This window comes from Phyllobates terribilis, unplaced genomic scaffold (genome assembly GCF_046119375.1).
Source record: "Phyllobates terribilis strain yellow unplaced genomic scaffold, ASM4611937v1 Scaffold_13__5_contigs__length_258822181, whole genome shotgun sequence".
In the NCBI taxonomy this organism is placed as follows: Eukaryota; Metazoa; Chordata; class Amphibia; order Anura; family Dendrobatidae; genus Phyllobates; species Phyllobates terribilis.
In genome coordinates, this window is record NW_027362773.1 from 195,560,482 (window position 1) to 195,578,894 (window position 18,413).

The 18,413-nt window shown below is 46.6% G+C and overlaps 1 protein-coding gene across 2 annotated transcripts in view; it reads right to left on the minus strand.

Moving 5' to 3' along the window:
• WWOX (WW domain containing oxidoreductase) overlaps window positions 1-18,413 on the minus strand; it is a 1,169,433-nt gene that overhangs the window by 1,059,438 nt on the left and 91,582 nt on the right. The window lies entirely within an intron of this gene.

Consider the following 18,413-nt stretch of genomic DNA (forward strand, 5'->3'; position numbering starts at 1 on the left):
AACAGACTTTGCAAACAATACAAACATGGTAATAGGGAAAGAGGTCGGTAATTAACGTATTTACAAGAAAACATATTTGCATTTTATATATTTTTTATTTCCTTTAAGTCTTTTTTTTTTAAACTATTTTCCTTTATTTTTATTTTTTTAAGCAGCTCAGATTGCTACTTGTAAAAAAAACAAAAAACAGGAGCCTTGGTTAAGGAGTAAAACAGTAATTATTCTCTTTAGGGGGTTATTTTATTCCGCCGTTAGGGAATTAGAATGAACAGATAAGCAGAATTATAAAAGGAGTCATGTAAAACATTAAACGTACAGTAAACACTTAGCCGCGTATTTACCATAAAGCCGGCTCACCTTCTTCATTAATAGAATTTATTATACGGGTGCTTTACACACAAGATAATTGTGGAAAGCTTTAGCATTTATAACTATCTCATTTTTACTTTCCTCTGGACAAGTTATTAAAGGAAATAAACAATGCCGGCGAGCAAGTGTGCATGTGGTGAAAATAATGAAGTTTGCACAGCTAACACGGCCCGGCAAAAGAAGCGCAGTACAATTATATAAATCAACTACCAGGCTTGCTGAGTATTAGGATTAAACCGCCAAAATACAGTGGGGTAGCTTATGGGATGCCGAAACAAGACATACTGCATCATAGACAGAAGCACTTGGATGGAGGAGTCCGTTGGGTTCGCAAAACTCCAATTCATAAATCTTGATAAAAAAAGGCATCTGGGTTTGCAAAACTGGGACATCTTGGTATCTAATATTACTGATATAGTTGTTGCTCAAAGGGGTTGTCCACTACTAGGACAACCCTTTCTCAATTGTTATATTCCCCCAAGTAAAATAATAATAGCCTATACTCACCTCCGGAATCTGGACCATTCCAACGACGTTGGCATCTGGTCTTCTGGGCTCGCGCGACATTGTTATGCCATGTGAGCCCTGCAGCCAACAAGGGGCAGCATCAACCTCACTACCTTACGATGTAATTAACCTTTGAAGTGTTACGCATACGCTTTGGCTCGGCAGGGCTTCACCACCTTCCTCCGGGGTCGGCACCATTCCAGCGACATTGGCATCTGGTCTTCTGGGTTTGCATGACATTGTTATGCCATGTGAGTCCTGCAGCCAACAAGGGGCAGCTTCAACCTCACTTCCTTATGACGCAATTGACCTTTGAAGTGTTATGCACGTGCCTTGGCTCAACAGGGCTTCACCACCTTCAGTATTGGGTGACATTGTTATGCTATGTGAGCCCTGCAGCCAACAAGGGGCAGCTTCAATCTCACTCCCTTACGACGTAATAGACCTTCGAAGTGTTGCGCACGTGCCTTGGCTCGGCAGGGCTTCACCACCTTCCACCGGGGTCTGCACCATTCCAACGACAATGGCATTTGGCCTTCTGGACTCGCATTACATTGTTATGCCATGTGAGCATACCTTCCAGTATTGGGTGAAATTGTTATGCAATGTGAGCTGTGCAGCCAACAAGGGGCACCTTCAATCTCACTTCCTTACGACGTAATTGACCTTCGAAGTATTACGCATGTGCCTTGACTTGGCAGGGCTTCACCACCTTCCTCCGGAGTCTGCACCATTCCAACGACAATGGCATTTGGCCTTCTGGACTCTCATTACATTGTTATGCCATGTAAGCATACCTTCCAGTATTGGGTGACATTGTTATGCCATGTGAGCCCTGCAGCCAACAAGGGGCAGATGCAATCTCACTTCCTTACGACGTAATTGACTTTCGAAGTGTTACGCACGTGCCTTGGCTCGACAGGGCTTCACCACCTTCCAGTATGGCCGCTGCCCTTTGCTGTGCACCACGTTGGGTTTTAAAAGTGGCCCAGCGTGCTTACATGACATCATCTGCCTAGGCCTATTTAAGACCCACTATCCCTCACACCTGAGTTTTGGTATTAAGACTCCTAGTCCTGTTTGTTTGTTGTACATCTCTATCAGTTCTTGGTCTGCATCTGTCTTGGTTGCATTGAACTTTTCGGTGTCCTCCTTTGGACTCCAGTATTTCAAGTCCTTGCTCCACATGGGTCTCCCTGCTACATCAATGCCCAGGGTCCATGTGCCCATCCGTATGGAAGGTTTAGTGGATCAACTTTACCAGGTGATCCTAACACGGACGAAGTAGGAGAGCAGTAGTGCTCACTTCTTTCAGGTGTCACTATTGCCCAAAGGAAGTGAGAGGGAAGTGACCGCTGAATGGCTGCAGAACTCACATGACATAAATCACACAAGGCCCTGAGAGACCAAACGCTGATGTCACTGGAAAAACACAAGCACCGGAGGTAAGTATAGGCTGCTGTTATTTTACATGGGGGAATATAACAATTGAGAAGGGCTTGTCCGAGTAGTGGACAATCCCTTTATGGTTTGTACTAATTTGTAAATCCAGTCATCAGTCATAATGTACCGGGTTTAGGTGTGGAAAACTGGACAACAGCACAAGGGCATCATTTGAAGTGAGGCCTCCAGTGAACTGGACCTTTAGGAGCAACCCAAGTGTGGAGATGAAAGCCATTCTGCTTCACAGTTCATTCCAGTTGTCAGGCTGAGCACCCAACAGTAGGTAAACTGCTACCTCCTGCCAGGTTTATTACGTTTTCTGAAACTAGCAAATTGGGGAAAACTATTACATTTTGATAGATTACAGAATTGTAAAATAATAGAGATGAGAACATTCTTCCATTAACTAAAGTGACTTAAAAAGTGTTTCTACCTCGGGAGGATTGAAAGGTGTAATGCTCAATTTTTCCTAATGGGGAGCTGTGGAGAAATTCAATATATGCTGCCCAGATAGGCACAGATTACAGAAAATAACCTGGTGGGACAGATCATCATCTTGGGAACTTTCACTCAAAAAGAGACTGTCAAAACCTAAATAAAATTAAAAAAAAATAATAGAATTGCAAGTTACTTCTACCAGCATAAACTGTCGTTTTTAATAGATTATTTTAACCACTTGGTTAAATTACCACTTATTATTCCCACCAGAATCAATCACAATCCCATTTTTTTACACGTCAATTTGCTTGCAATTATCAATCACAAGGGAAGATGCGTCAAAGCAGAAGGCATTCTGATCTGCCTGGAGCAAAACTAAACACTGAGCGACAGCTGTGCTATCAGATCGGCATACATACAGCTGTGCACACATGATTCACGCTATAGATTGGGGGCGGGGCGGATGTTTAACATAGCCTTCAAGACCCCCTACTTATTCTGAGAGATCAATATATCCCTGTGAATGTATGACACCATAATACTAAGCGTCCCACCTGTTCCACCAACGCAGAATGTTAATCAATACATAATGAAAGTGAGGGGCCTCCTGGTCAAATTGTACTAAATCAAACATTTCTGGACTTTATTATTCTAATAAGAATTAAAAAGTTTAACATTTGCTACTATGCTTTTGTTATGTATATCCCTATCACATGTAAAGCGCCATGGAATAAATGGCGCTATAATAATAAATAATAATAATAATAATAATAATTATAAGGGCTTCCTCCTAAAGGAGTATTCTCAGGTTTAAAAGTCATTCCCCATCCACGGGATAGGGGATAAATCGCCAGGGGTCCAACCGACATGGTCCACACCAATAGCGAGAAATGGAGCTCTGAAGAGCCACAGCTGAATGGAGTGGTTGGCAATCATGTGCACACCCGATCAGTTCCGAAGATCGGCGAGTGTGGCACTTGGCTGATCTTTGGCGCCTCTACTGGAATAAATGGAGAGGCAGTGGGCATCATCGACTTCCAGTCCATTTAGACAGGGCTCTCCACAGCCCATGTTTTCAAGATCGGCGAGGACCATGTCGGTAGGACCCCAAGCGACTGGAAAGTTAAACCCTATCTTTAGAATGAAAGATAACTTTCAAACTTGAGAAAACCCCTTTAAGATAGAGGACTCAAATATGTGCAGGCCAAATATTCTATTATAAAGAACCCTAACTGGCCATTAAATATCTCTGTGCATCACCCGTTTGGCAGTGCTCTCCATGAAGCAACAATCCATGCATAAACCCTTCTGAACATGTATGGTCCTTCTCCAAGATAGGGATCCTTATAGTGGTGCCATTTTGGGTTTAGGGACACAAAGAGGTCTGAAACCCTATGGTCCATGCATGACCATTGCCATGGGCTAAGGAATTTCCAAACAAAGATGACCATATGGGTCAAATGAGACGACAGCTTTCAAACACATGAGACATACATACATAATGGTGTATCCTTCCTTAAAGGGATTATCTGGTCACAAACAGAGATGAGCAAACCCGAACTGTAAAATTCGGGGTTCGTACCTTCCGGTGCAGAACTCTAAACACGGACTTTTCCCGAAAGTCCGTTGTAGTGTTTGGAACTCCGGAAGAGGAGGAATAGGAAGAAGAGGAACTGTAAGAGGAAGATGAGGAAGAGGAGGAAGAGAGATGACCAATCTATAGGATAGATCATAGATATCAGATAGGTGGGGGATCTAACACCGTCCCACCCACCAAACAGTTTTTATATGCTCAGGCAATGGCGGGATGTAAACACATCGAGTTGCCCCCTGCTGAAAACTGCAGAACAGCTCCTACGGATAAGCAGTCAACATCTTGTGATAAGGTGATAAGAGAAACATTTTAATTATCCTAATGGTTTGACTTATGAAATAACCAGTTTTGAAAATAAAACAAACACGATTTTCTGGTATTCTGTCAGGAGATGTTTATGCTATAATATATAAAAAATATATCAAAAAGCTACATAAAAAAATAAATAAAAATAAATACATGCATGGTCTTCCAACCATACATATATATATATATATATATATATATATATATACACATATATATATATATATATATATGGATATATTTAATAAAAATAATAAAAAAATAATACAAATATTATGGCTTAAATTAAATATGCAGTAAGCGTTGCTGAAAACATAATAATCAAAAAGTGCACCGTAGTTCAGAAAAAAAAAGACAGGCGATCTAAATTCTCTGTGTGACAATCAGCTTAATAAAATAACTTTAATTAATTTAAAATGTCAAGTTCTCCATTTGTATAATCAAAATAAATCTAAATGAATTGCTCTGGGGTACGTTCAGACACGGCTGCGCGTTGAGTCCCACTGACTGTGGACCTACGCTGCAATAACTCCGCACTGTATATCCTTTCTTTCTACGGAGAATGTAACAAATCTCCTTTATGATTTAGATCCAGGTTTACAGCGGTTTTCAAACAGACCATAAAAATTATAACATTGAAACTGTATAAACAAGCAGAACCGTGTTTTTACTGTAAAACATGAATGTAGAGTAAATATTTGTCTTTCCCTTCTCTCGGCATCCATAATGAGAGCAGAAAATTCATGCCATATGTTTAGATCGCAATGAGAAACAGAAAGGATTTCAACAATTCATCCATGTGAATGTCGGGGAAACTGCGGCTTCGCGGGCCAGTCCCATTTTCTTACCATGGTTAACTCTTTCTGCGCCCAAACTGTGGTGTGTCCTCAATATGCTGCTGTCAGCAACATCTTGGTATGTACATGAAGATTCAAAGCAGGAATCAAAATGCTGTTGTCCCTTCACGCACCCTACTGACTTATATAGGGTTGTCCAATGGTGGTCAGCCTTCCAAACTCCCATCCAGGAGAGCGATGATAACTTCCCAGTTGTTGCAACATGAATAAGTTCAGTATTTGGGACCCAAACTAGGTCCATGAGTTGCCCTTTAATTATCATAAAATTCTCTCTTCTCGAAAGTTATAGAAATATTCCAAAACAAACCGTTGGTGGTGGCCAAGGACCTCCGACTCATCGATTGCTTGAAGGAAAGAGCTGCAGTTAATTTCCAAAAAGAGGAGAGCTCTCAGCTCCTGTGGGCATCTTTCAAGTTTAAGAGAGAACTTTTGGGAAATGTATAGTTCCCCTAAGCACAGCCCAAAAAGTGAGGGCTATTAGTGAGGGGAACAGGCGGCCACGAGAGGAGGTGAGGTCTCCTTCAATGGAAATCTTCAAACAGAGGCTGGACAGACATCTGTCTGAGATGGTTTAGTGAATCCTGCATTGGGGTTGGACACTATGACCCTGGGGGTCCCTTCCAACTCTAACATTTTATGAAAAAAGCTTGATGGGGGATGAAGAGTCTTTTGACTTAACATCTATGTTAAGAAATGTACTCAGGAGATGTTTTATCATGTTTCAGTCAACAGTATCACATTCTTCCTGGTTTTAGAATTGGGTATGTCTAGTTTTAACTGGTTTCTCTATTTAATTCTTGTCTGCAATGATGTATTAATACCATGACTAAGGACTATGTCCGAAACGCATCAGTTTTTGCCTTGATGCAATATTTTTACTGTACCTGGATCCTTTTAAGCTGTACTAATAAATTGGTGAAGTTTTATATCCAACACGGATTAATACATTCATTCTCTGCATCTCAAGCCAAGCAGGCCTTTACTTTGTGTCGAGGATCTTCACATCCAATCTACGGGAGCTGGAGAACTTTGTGCATTCCTATTAGTGGGTCTACTAATGCATCAGGAACCAACTATATACAGCAGGGCAGTGTACAGCAATTTCATCCTTGTTGGCCCTAAAGGGAATCCATCAGCAGAATTTTACACCCCAAATTATTTATTTGGGTATGTAGCTCATTCAAAAACAAGTCCAGCAATACCATTACATGGCTAGTCTGTTCCTCCATTACTGAGAAATCTGAGTTTTAATTATTATGCAAATGAGGCTGAAGTGCTTTCGGAGTATGGAAGCTCCGCCCAAGCCTCTGTCACAGCATCTCTATTCCCCACCCAAACCTTCTTCTGCTTCACTAACAGTCTCTACGCTGTGTGACTTAAAATTAAGGAGGCAGAATAGAGCCGGAGTGACGGAAAGTTTGGAAGCACTTCAACCTCATTTGCATATCCATTAAAACACTGATTTCTCAGTAACGGAGGAATGGACTGGCCATGTAAAGGTATTGTTGGACTTGTGTTTAAAAGAGCTATATGTGCATAATAGTTTTGGGGGGTGAAATCCTGCTGACAGATTCCCTTTAAGAAGAAAACCAAGTAAACAAGGAAAAAACTGTAAAGGCACATATGGCCATGATCAGATCTGAACCGCTGGATGTGAACCACTGAGTCACTATGGTCCTGCAAGTGATCCAGCGGCCACGTTGGTTGTCGGACCTGTGAATCTCCTCCTACCTGCCATCTCTGGCGTCTCTGCTGATTAGTAGGTCAGGCGCCAACACCATTTTTGCACGCCACACTGTTAATTGCCATACTATTAAAGGGTCTGTCCCCGATCCCCCACAACCAGCTGTTTCCAGGACACGTTGAGGCTGGAATTACTTAGTGCTCAGAGCCGGAATATCACAGCTCCACACACCCTGTAGTGGCCGTTGTCGGGTACTGCAGATCAGTATAAGAAGCACATGTCCAAGCAGTTAATAGTCATTGCCAAGGAGAAAGGACATCCCCAGTGATGTGCCGTTTGGGGAATGGTCTATTTTCCGTTGCAGGGAACGAACACACAACATCCCAGCTCTACTAGGCTGGTTCCACCTATGCTTGGGTTAATTTAAGAGAACTTGCCCAGCCCATCAGATGGGCGAGAGATACAAAAAGGAGGATGACACATACAACACAGCATGCTATGCTATATCTCAGTCTGACAGCATGCTCCGCAGTATGTAAATAAATGACGAATGTTGAAAAAAAAATAATAATCAAGATAAAAAACAAAACATTATATATAAATATATATATATTTTTTAAGATTAAATTTAGTGAAGATAAAAAAAAACAAAAATCTATACACATACTTTTTGTAATTACCGGTATATATTTTTTCGGTATATTATATATACAGTACAGACCAAAAGTTTGGACACATTCTCATTTAAAGATTTTTCTGTATTTTCATGACTATGAAAATTGTACATTCACACTGAAGGCATCAAAACTATGAATTAACACATGTGGAATTATATACTTAACAAAAAAGTGTGAAACAACTGAAAATATGTCTTATATTCTAGGTTCTTCAAAGTAGCCACCTTTTGCTTTGATGACTGCTTTGCACACTCTTGGCATTCTCTTGATGAGCTTCAAGAGGTAGTCACCGGAAATGGTTTTCCAACAATCTTGAAGGAGTTCCCAGAGATGCTTAGCACTTGTTGGCCCTTTTGCCTTCACTCTGCGGTCCAGCTCACCCCAAACCATCTCGATTGGGTTCAGGTCTGGTGACTGTGGAGGCCAGGTCATCTGGCGTAGCACCCCATCACTTTCCTTCTTGGTCAAATAGCCCTTACACAGCCTGGAGGTGTGTTTGGGGTCATTGTCCTGTTGAAAAATAAATGATGGTCCAACTAAACGCAAACCGGATGGAATAGCATGCCGCTGCAAGATGCTGTGGTAGCCATGCTGGTTCAGTATGCCTTCAATTTTGAATAAATCCCCAACAGTGTCACCAGCAAAGCACCCCCACACCATCACACCTCCTCCTCCATGCTTCACTGTGGGAACCAGGCATGTAGAGTCCATCCGTTCACCTTTTCTGCGTCGCACAAAGACACGGTGGTTGGAACCAAAGATCTCAAATTTGGACTCATCAGACCAAAGCACAGATTTCCACTGGTCTAATGTCCATTCCTTGTGTTCTTTAGCCCAAACAAGTCTCTTCTGCTTGTTGCCTGTCCTTAGCAGTGGTTTCCTAGCAGCTATTTTACCATGAAGGCCTGCTGCACAAAGTCTCCTCTTAACAGTTGTTGAAGAGATGTGTCTGCTGCTAGAACTCTGTGTGGCATTGACCTGGTCTCTAATCTGAGCTGCTGTTAACCTGCGATTTCTGAGGCTGGTGACTCGGATAAACTTATCCTCAGAAGCAGAGGTGACTCTTGGTCTTCCTTTCCTGGGGCGGTCCTCATGTGAGCCAGTTTCTTTGTAGCACTTGATGGTTTTTGCAACTGCACTTGGGCACACTTTCAAAGTTTGCCCAATTTTTCGCACTGACTAACTTTCATTTCTTACAGTAATGATGGCCACTCGTTTTTCTTTACTTAGCTGCTTTTTTCTTGCCATAATACAAATTCTAACAGTCTATTCAGTAGGACTATCAGCTGTGTATCCACCAGACTTCTGCACAACACAACTGAAGGTCCCAACCCCATTTATAAGGCAAGAAATCCCACTTATTAAACCTGACAGGGCACACCTGTGAAGTGAAAACCATTTCCGGTGACTACCTCTTGAAGCTCATCAAGAGAATGCCAAGAGTGTGCAAAGCAGTCATCAAAGCAAAAGTGGCTACTTTGAAGAACCTAGAATATAAGACATATTTTCAATTTTTTCACACTTTTTTGTTAAGTATATAATTCCACATGTGTTAATTCATAGTTTTGATGCCTTCAGTGTGAATGTACAATTTTCATAGTCATGAAAATACAGAAAAATCTTTAAATGAGAATGTGTGTCCAAACTTTTGGTCTGTACTGTATATATATATACACACAGTATATAAAAAATATGGTACAGTTCCATAAATGTAACGGTTGCAGAAAAGTGCTAAGTCTCTAATCTCAAGTAAACAGGTTCCTGTGTTAGTACACCCACTTCACCACCCCAGTGCTTGCTTGCTCATTACATGCGGTTGTAAATCTTCTATATTTAATTTATTTAGTTTATATTTAAACTGGGGAATAATGAAGTCCACACACAATGCCATTCAAAAAAAATATATGTTGACAAGTATTTCAGTGAAAACCATACAGTTGTCAGTGGTTAGCAAAAGTCGTCCTCAAAACGATAACAAGAAAATATCAGGAGCCCACCATAGAGCTCACAAGTCTGCTATTGTTGCCCACAATGCATAAAGGGAATCTGTCACCAGCTTTTTGCTATCCTATCTGAGCACATAATGATGTAGGGGCAGAAACCCTGATTCCAGCGATTTATCATTTACTGGCCTGCTTGCTGCAGTTTTGATACAATCCCTGTTTTATCTGCTGCAGATCTATCAGTTTTCAGAATGCTAAGCTGTGTATAACCCCGCCCACAACACTGATTGGCAGCTTCCTGTGTACACTGTGCAATGCTGCCAATCAGTGATGGGTGGCGTGGTTATACAGAAATTATGAATATGGAGGACTACACTGCAGTGGGTGTTCACGCCTCTTGAGAAAGCCTGCCGGTCTCTGGTGAAAAGCGCGTCGAGGCGCTCCTTTGCCTAACCCCCCACCTGTGGCCCCTACCCACTTGGTAAGCGCTTATTTTGATGCACCCTATGTTGACATTGAGGGATAACCCAGTACATGGGGCCCTTTACATATCTTTTACTTAAGCCATTAGATGGGTGTATTAGTTTATGCATTACACTTCCAATTGGATCATTTTGTGGGTCGACTCACCACGTTGTGGCCGCAGTTCCTGGCACACTGCACTCTTGTCTTAACCAATACTGTAATAGCTTTATATATGTGATATGTTATTAATATATATCTTTCTACTAATAAAATTGTTCTTATGCCAGATTTACTCGGTTCCTCCTTTCTGCATTACTCTAACTTCCTGTTATTTCAGGAAACAACACATGTATATAGCCACAATCTATGAGCTGTATTGAAGAATCTAATGAGAGGGTGCAAGGGGTACTGTAAATGGAGGAGGAGCTGTGACATCGTTTATTGTGATTGATGGATTGTGTTATCACTTGTACGTAGAGGTGTTACTGCTTATTATAACCCTGCCTCTGATGATAACTAAACAGCTGAAAACGCTTTCTGAAAGAACAGGAAGCATGAAACTAAAAAATCCCAGTGGCCAGTGAAAAAATTGCAAGATTACAATCTTATTTTTGTGACATAGTCTATTGTGATTGGTGGATTGTGTGTTATCAGCTCTACGTAGAAGTGCTACTGACTCGCCCCCTGGGCCGAGGGGCACCCGGAACCGGGCTTCTGGGGGTTGTAGTATCCGTGGCGGTGACCCGGTCCCGTGCCTCAGGGTGGTCAGGCCAATGGCGGTATTTTGTGGGTTGGGTTTTAGGCTAATTGTCCGACTAGGCCACCCGTGGATCGCGGTCAGGGTGTACCGCCGCTGCGAGGCAGTCCGCTGAGGCTGGTGTGGTGTGCGCAGCAAAAGATGGGATAACTCCCCACGGGAGGAGTATGGCCTCAGGGCAGGTAATGTGGATGATGGGAGTGATGGTGCGCGGGCGTCCCAGCACTAGTAGTGCTGGTGCGGCGATGAACAGGAATGACTCAGAGTCTTTGCAGTGCAGTTCAGGGTCTTTACTGGTGATATGAAGGCAGACCCTCCCGGGAGTACTGGCTAGCATAAGGGGCCTGGTCAGTCTGCGAGCAAACAGGAGTTCCCCTGGCCAGGTGGAGTTGTAGGCCTCCCCGTCTATCTGCACTCTTTCTGGCTACCTTGCTGTAAGCGGGTAGAAGCAGCTCACGTCCCTGAGTATACCGTGTGGTGCTCACCCGTATGGCTGGTGACTTGGGGCCTTCTGTTAGCCTCCGCTCCTGGATGGCGGTGCTGGTCCCTTCCTTGTGACTGAGCCTCCGGGCTTCTATGGCCAGAGGACCTGGAATCCCCTGCCGGCTGTTTTCTGCTGCTGGGTGGATATCAATCCCCACAGCCTCGGACTCCGGTGTCCGGTATTTGGTTTCTTCTGCCAGGGCGAGCTATATCTCTGCTTAGCTTCCAGCCCCTGGTCTTCAGCTACTGCTCCTAGCTCCTACAGAGCTCCTTGCTGACACTTTCCCTCTCCAGGCTCTGACTCCCAGACTCTGACTCAACTAATCCCGCCCCAGATCCAGTTTATAAAGGCAGATTCCTCCCCTCCCAGATCTGGGCGGGAGGTGTTGCATGCTTAGGGCTCCTGACCAGAGAAACCTCCCACTTGCTCTCAGACGTAACATTTCTATTACTGTGGCAACCAGACCCCTGGGGTGCCACATTCCCCCCTAGTGAATTTTAGTACTCCGGGACTAAACACATTTTTAAGAAAACACAAATACAGGGTATAAACAATAATATAACAACATATATACAAGCAGCTTTAGTCTTTAGAGGTCACGGCGTGTCCATAACCAGGTGTACATATCACCCAACAAGGTGAAGTCTTGGCACAGAGTAGGGGACCTGTCCAAAGCAAACCCCAAGCGTTGGCCCTGGGCGTGGCTGCAAGGCTGAGACTAGCTACTTTGGGCCACAAGGAGGCCACGCCAGACAGGTTTTCTCTTCTGCGGCCATTTTCGCAAGAGGCAACAAGGTGCAACTATCTACAATGTGGTTCCGGTTATTCAGCGTCCATAACCTGTCAGTCCAAATAAACCTGCAGGGTAACTAGAGAAACATAATTAGTACCCAGGTAACAAAACATAAACCTTTTTCAACATTTACGTATGTACAGGTAAATATATATTACAGTTTAGATTCTCCAGCGAGCGGGCATTTGTCCTCTAGTGCTCCTGGTGGACCTACGTAACCCACTATCTGGTTCTGCACTACAGGGTGTAGGAGGTGTTGCGGGTAGGTCTAGCACCTTTCTGCGTACTCTTTGGCTTACTAGGGGCACGGCAGGCTCACTACTAGCAGAGGGTTGATTCTCCTGGGCTGCTGGTATGGGTTCTTCTGCCTCCTGGGCCGGCTGCTCTTCTGACACTACCTGTTCTTCTGTAGGCTCTTGAGGGGCTGGCTGGAGAAAGGTGAGGACGGGTACCACGACTGCGTTGTTGATCTGAGCCCAGGACCGGGGAAAGTCTCCGAGTACGGTACTGATCATTTCTTCCCTTTCCTCTGCGGGTTCAGGGTTTTCTTGATCTTCTTCAGGGCTTTGCAGCTGCTCGGGACACTTCTTCAGGTGGTCTCTGGAGACAATGGCTGTGGTCTCTCCTCCATCCTTACTGATGATACATACTTTTGGGTTCTCATGACTTGAGGGCAGTACGGTGTACGGGTCCTTCTCCCACTGGTCGTCCAACTTGTGGAACCGCCTCTTTCTCTTCAAGACCTGCTCTCCAGGTACCAGGGGAACAGCGGGAGCATACTGGTTATAAGCCTTCTCTTGCCTTTCTCTTGCTTGAGACAGACTCCGCTCGACGCTCTCCTGCACTTTCCGATACTGCTGCTGCCGTTCTGTATCCCAGTCTGCCTCTGGCGAGGTGTCCTCAGGTGTCAGGACTCCCATATCCAGGTCAATAGGCAGCTTACCAGGTCTTGCTCTCATTAGGTAAGCTGGGGTACAGTTGGTGGAGCCTACGGGGATGTCATTGTACAAGTCCACCAAATCAGGCAGTTTTTCAGGCCACAGACTGCGTTCTCCCAGGGGCAATGTTTTTCACAAGTCTATCACCACCTGGTTAATTTTCTCACATAGTCCGTTGGTCTGAGGGTGATAGGGCGTTGTTCTTATCTTCTTGCAGCCATACAGATTGCAGAACTCCTGGAAGACCTCCGCTTCGAAGGCTGGTCCTTGGTCGGTCAACACTTGCTCCGGATACCCGTGTGGAAGGCAGAAGTGCTGCTGGAAGGCTCTAGCTGCTGTTTGAGCCATTAAGTCCTTGACAGGGGCCACCACCAGGAACCGGGAGTAGTGATCTACGATGGTGAGGGCGCAGACGTACCCAGATCTGCTTGGAGCCAGTTTCACATGGTCCAGGGCTACCAGTTCCAGTGGCTGCCTGGTGATGATGGACTGCAGGAGAGTCTTCTGGCTGGCACGGTCCTTCCTTCTTAGGTTGCACGGGCCACAGTCTCTGCACCACCTCTCGATGGCTCCTCTCATGCCTATCCAGTAGAGCCGTTCACGCAGCAAGAACTCCAGCTTTTTCCATCCGAAGTGTCCTGCTCCGTTGTGGTATGCCTCCAGGACCATAGCCGCGTCTCGTCTTGGGACCACTACCTGCCAGGTCAGCTCATGTGTTCTAGAGTTGACCATTCTCCGGCACAGCTTTTCCCTGTAGAGGAACAGCTTACTTATCTCCTTCCACAGTTGCTTGGTCTCCTCCGGTGAGTCTGGGTCAAGACGGGCATCAGCCTGTGTCAGCATTTCCTTCACCAGATGGACTGCGGGATCACTGTCTTGTGTCTCCGCCCAGCTGTAGTGGGGTAAGGGATTGAACGTAGCAGAGCGCCTGTCCTTCACACGGTGGGAATACAGGGTAATCCCATGACGGTGGAACGCAGGGAGTTCGATTTCATTCAGATCTTCTGGATCTTCCCCTACGTCCGGTAAGTTTGGCATTCTGGACAGGGCATCCGGGTTGGCATTTGAGCGTCCCGCCCGGTATTTGATGGTGAATTCATAGTTGGACAGACGGGCCATCCATCTCTGCTCCAGGGCACCAAGTTTTGCAGTGTCCAGGTGTGTCAACGGGTTGCTATCCATGTACACGGTGAACTTGGAAGAGGCAAGGTAATGCTTGAAACGTTCGGTCACTGCCCACACCACTGCCAGAAACTCTAGCTTGAATGAGCTATAATTCTCAGGGTTTCTTTCTGTGGGCCGTAGTTTTCGGCTGGCGTAAGCGATTACCCGTTCTTTCCCCTGCTGGATCTGGGACAGTATGGCTCCTAGCCCGATGTTGCTTGCGTCTGTGTGGAGGATAAAGGGCTGGCTGTAGTCAGGGTACACCAGGATTTCATCCCCCGTGAGAGCCATCTTCAGCTGGCAGAAGGACTCCTCTTCCAGCTTTTCCCACCTGAAGGGCGGCTTCTGGTTTTTGGCCTTCCTGGATTGACCTATCAGGAGGTCCTGCATAGGAGCTGCCATTTTGGTGAAACCGGGAATGAATCTTCGGTAGTAGCCTACCAATCCGAGAAACTGCCGCACATCCTTTATGCTGGAGGGTCTTGGCCAGTCTTTAATCACGGTGATCTTATCAGGGTTGGGAGCCACTCCGTCAGCACTCACCACGTGTCCCAGGTACTGCACCTTTGGTTTCAGCAGGTGACACTTGGAGGGTTTCACCTTGAGGCCGTAGCTAGCCAGGGCGTCAAACACTTCTGCCAGGTGTTTCAGATGGTCCTCGTAGGTTTTGGAATAGACGATGAGATCGTCCAGGGATAACAGGACCGTCTCGAAATTCCGGTGTCCCAGACAGCATTCCATCAACCGTTGGAAGGTTCCTGGTGCGTTGCAGAGCCCGAACGGAATACAGTTGAATTCGCTGAGGCCCATCGGGGTGGTGAATGCAGTCTTCTCCTTGTCTGCCTCTGCTACAGGAACCTGACAGTACCCGCTAGTAAGATCCAAAGTGGAGAAGAAGTTAGCGAATTTTAATGCAGCTAAAGATTCTTCTATCCTAGGTAAAGGGTACGCATCTTTGTGTGTGATACGGTTGACCTTTCTGTAGTCTACACACACTCATTGTGTGGTCCTTCTTTTTCACTAGAACTAGTGGAGCTGCCCAGGGGCTACAGCTGTCCCTGATTACCCCAGCCTCCTTCATGTCCCGCAACATCCCCTTTGCATGCTGATAGTGTGCAGGGGGTACAGGTCGGTATCTTTCCTTTATGGGCGGATGGTCTCCTGTGGGGATGTGATGTTCTACCCCCTTTACTCGCCCGAAGTCTAGCGGGTGTTTACTAAAGACTCTTTCGTACTCCTGAACCACCCGGTAGACTCCCTGTTTTTGGTGTGAGGGAGTGGAGTCAGTACCCAAATGCAGTTGCTGACACCAGTCCTCCATTGGTTTCTTAGAGCCGTTACCTTCCTCTTGTTGAGATGGAGGCAAGGGTTCTACGGCTTTTACAGAATTTTGGTTTATGGTGAACAATTTGGCTAGCGTGGCATACCGGGGCAGGTATACTTCTCTCTCCCCGATATTTATGATGCGGACGGGCACCTTCCCATGGCGTACATCGACCACCCCCCGCGCTGTCAAAATGGTGGGCCTACTGTCTGAGTAGACAGGCTCTACCATTGCTTGGTAGTCTCTACCTCTTAGACCAATAGCTGCCTGGCACCAAATCATCATCTCACTTTTCGGGGGCATGGCAATAGGGAACGGGTCACACATTCTCACGCTACCTATCTCACCACCAGTTAGTTCCACTTGTTGCCGCTTCATCAGTGCCCGGATCTCTTTTTGGAGCACACGCTGCTGGCTGGAACTGGCGTTCTTGGCAACCTGCTGTAAAATGAGAATCACCTCTGCAAGACAATTTTCAATCACATTAGTTCCCAAGGTTATTCTAGGGTGGCTCTCATGACGGTCTATGTCCACAATAATCAGTCCTTGTGCCGCCAGTTCGACTTTACCGACCTTAATGGTCACCTCCTTGAATCCCACCTGCGGCACGGGCTGACCATTGCTGGCGATGATACTCAGGTCGTCATCTGGGTAGCGGGTTATGTCCGAGTCATTCCAGTACCGCCTAAAGAGCACGTACGGGATGGTAGTCACCTGTGACCCAGTGTCCAGTAGGGCACTCATAGGAATGCCATCCAGTACCACAGGCAAGACCGGACATCCCCCTACATATTTATCACGCCAGTTCGATGGGCCTGATGATCTTACGCCTGGGGGTTGGCCCTCTACCCCAGGTTGTGCCCGTTTAAATGACAGTACCTTGCCATATGTCCGGGTTGATTGCAGCGGCGGCAGATGGTTTGTCCGTCCTCGTTGTATCTGTCGCTGGGTCTTCCTCTGGACGTTGGGATCCTCCTCTGTCGGCGCCACAGGACGTCCTCCGGTCCAGATGCCAGCTGGATCTTCCCTGGAGGAGAGACCTGTAAAGACTGCACAGTTCTGGTTAGCGAAGCTACACTTTTGGTTAGCTCTTGGACCTGATGGTGCAGGTCTGTAGCCGGGTTGTTATCCAAAGCCAGCTCCTACAAACTCTGTAGACAAGGGCGCCGCCTCCTGGTGATAGGTAATAGCAGGGCGCCGGTGGGTTACAGCGCTACCGGGTGCCGGTTCTCTGAGCACCCGGATGGCCCTGTCTTCGAACTTTGCAAAGTCTAAACCAGGGTTCTGCAAGGCCATTGCACGTAACTGGGTTCGGTGGGCGTTGGACAGCAGACCCTCAATGAATTGCTCAGTTAACAGTTCATCTGCATTCCGCACACTGTCAGGGTCTGCCTGTTTAATGGCTCCCAGGGCCTCTTGCAAATTCAAAGCATAGTCTCTTATACTGTCTTGGGCCCGCTGCTAGCACCCATAGAATTTCATTTTGATCTCTGCTGAGGTACGGGTATCAAAAGTGTCCCTCAGACGGGTTAAGATTTCTTTCACAGTCTCCTTGTCCCGGACTCACCAGGACTTTACTTCACGTTGGGCTGCCCCGGTTAGCTGGCCTACCAATATGCTCACTTTTTGTCCTTCTGTCAGGGGGTATACCTTAAACAGGCTGTACAGTCTCTCTTTAAAGTCGCTTAGGGTATGCGACTCCCCTGAGTACTGGGGCAGCCAGGCCGCTCCGGGGATATAGGGCATTGTAAATGGCATTACTGCGGCAGCGGCCGCGCTAGTGGTAGAGGGTCCCTCCGGATCCGTCATCTTCCTCCCCCCTAGTTAAGTGTGGCCTACTTTCTGTTGCTTCTTCTCCGTAGGCCGCGGCTCCGCAGACGATAGTCAGGGTGGAGGACCTTGCGTCGCGCTCTGGTGACGTCAGCGTCGCTCTCTCTCCCTTCCAGGACCTTGCGCAGCGTCGGTGCGTGGGGCGGAGCTTCGGGTCTCGCGCGCTTTCGGAGTCCACGCCCCTCTTCTTCCCGTGCGGCGTCCTGAAGATGGCGTCCGATGGCGGGAAAACGACTGCGGAAGGCGGGAAAACAGCTGCGGATGGCGGGAACCGACTGAAGATGGCGGGAAACGGCTCCGGATGGCGGGAACCTTCACCACGGCAGGTAGGACAGTCTTTTGAAGGCGCGCAGTACCCGGTGGTTGCGGGCACGAAATCCTACCGACTACGCCAAAGCTGACTCGCCCCCTGGGCCGAGGGGCACCTGGAACCGGGCTTCTGGGGGTTGTAGCATCCGTGGCGGTGACTCGGTCCCGTGGCTCAGGGTGGTCAGGCCAATGGCGGTATTTTGTGGGTTGGGTTCTAGGTTAATTGTCCGACTATGCCACCCGTGGATCGCGGGGTCAGGGTGTACCGCCGCTGCGAGGCAGTCCGCTAAGGCTGGTGTGGTGTGCGCAGCAAAAGATGGGATAACTCCCTACGGGAGGAGTATGGCCTCAGGGCAGGTAATGTGGATGATGGGAGTGATGGTGCGCGGGCGTCCCAGCACTAGTAGTGCTGGTGCGGCGATGAGCAGGAATGACTCAGTCTTTGCAGTGCAGTTCAGGGTCTTTACTGGTGATATGAAGGCAGACCCTCCCGGGAGTACTGGCTAGCATAAGGGGCCTGGTCAGTCTGCG